Source organism: Palaemon carinicauda, chromosome 1 (assembly GCF_036898095.1).
Source record: "Palaemon carinicauda isolate YSFRI2023 chromosome 1, ASM3689809v2, whole genome shotgun sequence".
NCBI classification, from domain to species: Eukaryota; Metazoa; Arthropoda; class Malacostraca; order Decapoda; family Palaemonidae; genus Palaemon; species Palaemon carinicauda.
This window is the reverse complement of record NC_090725.1, coordinates 250,967,777-250,971,827: the sequence shown is the minus strand read 5'-3', so window position 1 is coordinate 250,971,827 and position 4,051 is coordinate 250,967,777.

Sequence of the window (4,051 nt, the reverse complement as noted above, 5' to 3'; positions counted from 1 at the left end):
GACTTTTATTTTGAGGTGCATATCTCTAGCATTAGAAGATCTTTGACATCTATTTCGAGGTGCGTTATCTCTAGCATTAGAGGCTCTTTGACCTTTATTTCGAGGTGACTTATCTCTATCCTTAGAGGCTCTTTGACCTCTATTTCAAGGTGCCTTATTTCTAGCATTAGTGGCTCTTTGAGCTCTAATTCGAGGTGCCTTATCTCTAGCATTAGAGGCTCTTTGACATCTATTTTGAGGTGCCTTATTTATACCATTAGAGGCTCTTTGACTTTTATTTTGAGGTGCATATCTCTAGCTTTAGAGGCTTTTTGACCTCTATTTTGAGGTGTCTTAACTCTTGCATTAGAGACTCTTTGAACTCTATTTGGAAATGTACTATTTCTAGCATTAGAGGCTATCTGGTCTCTATTTTGAGGTGCCTATCTCTAGCATTAGAGTCTCTTTGACATCTATTTTGAGGTGCCTTATTTCTACCCTTAGAGGCTCTTTGACCTCTATTTCGAGGTACCTTATTTCTAGCATTAGAGGCTCTTTGACCTCTATCTTGAGGTACCATATATATAACATTATATATAACATTAGAGGCTTGTTGACCTCTATTTTGAGGTGCCTTATCTCTACTATTACAGGCTTTATTTACCTTTATTTTGAAGTGTCTTATCTCTACCATTAGAGGCTTTTTTTACCTCTATTTTGAGGTGCTTTATCTCTAGCATTACAGGCTCTTTGACCTCTATTTCGAGGTACCTTATTTCTAGTATTAGAGGCTCTTTGACTTTTATTTCGAGGTGCCTTATCTCTAGCATTAGAGGCTCTTTAACCTCTATTTTGAGGTGCCTTATTTCTACCATTAGTGGCTCTTTGACTTTTATTTTGAGGTGCATATCTCTAGCATTAGAGGCTCTTTGGCCTCTATTTTGAGGTGACTTAAGTCTTTGACCTCTATTTTGAAATGCATTATTTGGTCTCTATTTCGAGATGCCTATCTCTAGCATTAGAGTCTCTTATGCATCTATTTTGAGGTGCCTTATTTCTACCATTACAGTCTCTTTGACCTTTATTTAGAGATGCCTTATGTCTAGCATTAGAGGCTATTTGACTTCTTCGTTTACAGGCTCTTCGTCGCTGTTTTCTTCTGTCTCTTAGTTTTTCAAGATTTGTTTTCCTTAGTTCGTCAATTTTCCTCTAGATTTCATCGTATTATTTCCTTAGTTTGTCAGTATCTTTCGACATTTCAAAAAATAATTCAGTGCCGTGTCCTCAGTTCGTCATAATCCTCGGAGACATCGATGAAATTTATGTCTTTACCCAACAGGGTGATGGGTAAAGACATAAATACCATCGATTTCTCCGCATACTTCATCATGCCTAAGTAAACGACGAGCAACACAATATATTAACAATGTCGTCTGGATATGTCCTATCTTTAATGTCAAATTTTGGAACAATCCTGTTGAAGAACCACATGTTACTCACCGCTCAGTTGAATCATTCTTCTTCCGTCATCATTTCTCGCAATCAGTCTTTGCACAAATACAATGCCTCGTAATTTTCCAAATAGGACATCGTCGCAATAGCCCAAGCAAAGATCCTTCAAGGGCATACATTATGATCAAAGCACGGCAACTTCTGCAGCAACTACCAAAACCATTTGTAAATGGTATTCCGCTGAGCCCCCAGTGTAGAAAATAATTTATCGTAAACCAAAATTGGTGAAGTTTAAAGTGATTTCTTTTGTTGTTAAATATAATAAATATCAAACCTCTTAAATATTATTCGTAATATTATTTTTGTCATGTTCAAGTGTAGAGCGGGGCTGACTTTAGTTCCTTTAAACAATCTTGTTATTAGTGATCTGTCGCCTAGTATTGTTTTTAAGGTGAACTGCTTGTTTACGCTGTTGTCCGAGAGCTGGAAGTTTTTGTCGAGGCGATCGGAGTTTCCAAGTCAGTTCTCAGACAAATTCCTTCTTGTATGGTGGACGTTTTTACAACTCTCGGTCATGGAGGGATAAAACCCTAGTGATACCGACACTATGCCACTTTGGGGGGCAGCAGGAGCAACAGTAATTCAGTGAACGGCAGGAGTATTGAGGTGAGTCAGCCTTTTCACATCTGAACATGAGTTGATTTGATACCCTAGCCATAAGGATTTAATACATTAGATTAAATTAGTTCCCTTCTCAAGACCTTGTTAATAATAAATCTCGGGATCAAAAGAAATTACTATTTTTCCAATTTTGTTTTCGGTTTTCTTTTTTATAGCGTTAAAAGTTATGTTTTTTACAGTGGATTACCACTTTTATTGAAAATTCATTAATTGTTATTCGTGGATTACCACATTTGGCTATTAGCCATTAAGTTTCGTTTTTGGTGGATTACCACAGTTTATGAACAATATGTTTGTGTTTTCAAAATTACAAAATCGAATTCTATCGAAGGTAATTTTAGTGAACGGATTCCCGTTTTGAGTTTTGTTTTTGTTAATACGGATTCCCGTAAGTAATTTAGTTTCCCTTTTACCTGACCAGTTTTACAGGGAGTGTTTTTTTTGTTTTTCAGATCCTGAGAGACATGATAGTCATTGGTAGGGGCTTGCTTCATACGGTTGTTTTCCGGTGAAGTAAGTTACTAACTTGAGGGAGGCAGGACAGCAATTAATCGTCTCGGTTGTCTCAACCAGTAATTTTTATAAAAATATTAATTAAATTAATATAACTGGACTTTAAAAAAATTCTTGCTTCATTTACCTCACTTTATTTGTTTTTTACCTTGCCAATGATAAAATATTGTGTACCCAGTGGATACTGTAGTTGTAACTCAATTTCCACAGTCAGCTCCCTGTTCTTCCAGAACGCGAGCTCTGAGTCAAGTGAAATCCTCCTCCCAGTAGAGTTCCAAAATTGCCAATAAGAACATAACAACGTTCACTGAGTAAACTTGCATAGCTACATACAGATCATAAGAGGTTTTGCATGCTTTATTTAAAAAAAAAAAAAAAAAAAAAATCAGGTCTTCAGAAGTCATTTGGAGCTCGCGGCGGAGCCGTTCAGAATTGCTCCGGGAAGATTTTGTTCTGGGGCCATTCAGAATTCCATGCTAAGGCCTCCCTCTTTCAAAGTAAATTAAAGTAAATTACAATTACATTCACTTACGGGCTGCCAACGCAAGAGCCCATGTCTTGCATAAAGCAAGGCAATCTTACACACACAATGGTAAGTCTACGGCTATGTCTTTTGGGGCCTTTTGGAGATTTTCTTCATGTGTTGTTCAGGGAACTCCGGGAAGATTCTGTTCTAGAGTCATTCAGAACTCAATGCTAAGTCTACGACTATGTCTTTTGAGGCGTTTTGGAGATCCGGTAAAATTTTCTTCAGGTGCCGTTCAGGGAGCTCCAGGAAGATTCTGTTCTGGAGACATTCAGAAGTCCATGCTAAGTCTACGGCTATTTCTTCTGAAGCATTTGGAGATCCAGTTTAAGGGTTTCAAGTTACCCCCAGTTCCAAGCTACCCCCCGGTAACTTGGAATCTGTTTCAGATTACCGGGGGTAGTTTGAAACCGCTTTGCCGACTTCGCAGTCGTGGAATAAAAGAGTTTATTTTCGTATTTAAGACAAAATATTGTTAAGGCCTATTAGTGAATTATATGACGTGATAGAAGCCATAGACTGTCATTCAAGTTTTTGTGATAACGGCGAGGTAAAGAATTATTGTAGTGCTCGTGTGATTGTCGAGAATAGTTTTCTTTTAGCATCTCAAATAGATTCAATTCATGTGCTTCAGGTGCATGAGCTTCACATAACAATATGCGTGGAGAACTTGTCAAAAAAACCCACAATCAGATGTGTACTTTGTCTCTATATTCTCGAATTTAGGAAGAAGATTGAGATGTACCTAAAGACAAATACACACCTTGCCATAATTCCAACATTGTGTTTCGAAAATAGAGAAAATTATGCCATTTGATGGTTTTAATGGATACCATTACTTTAAATGTTAAACTTTAATTATACAAAAACTCAATTTCTAAATGTTTTACTTTTGCAACA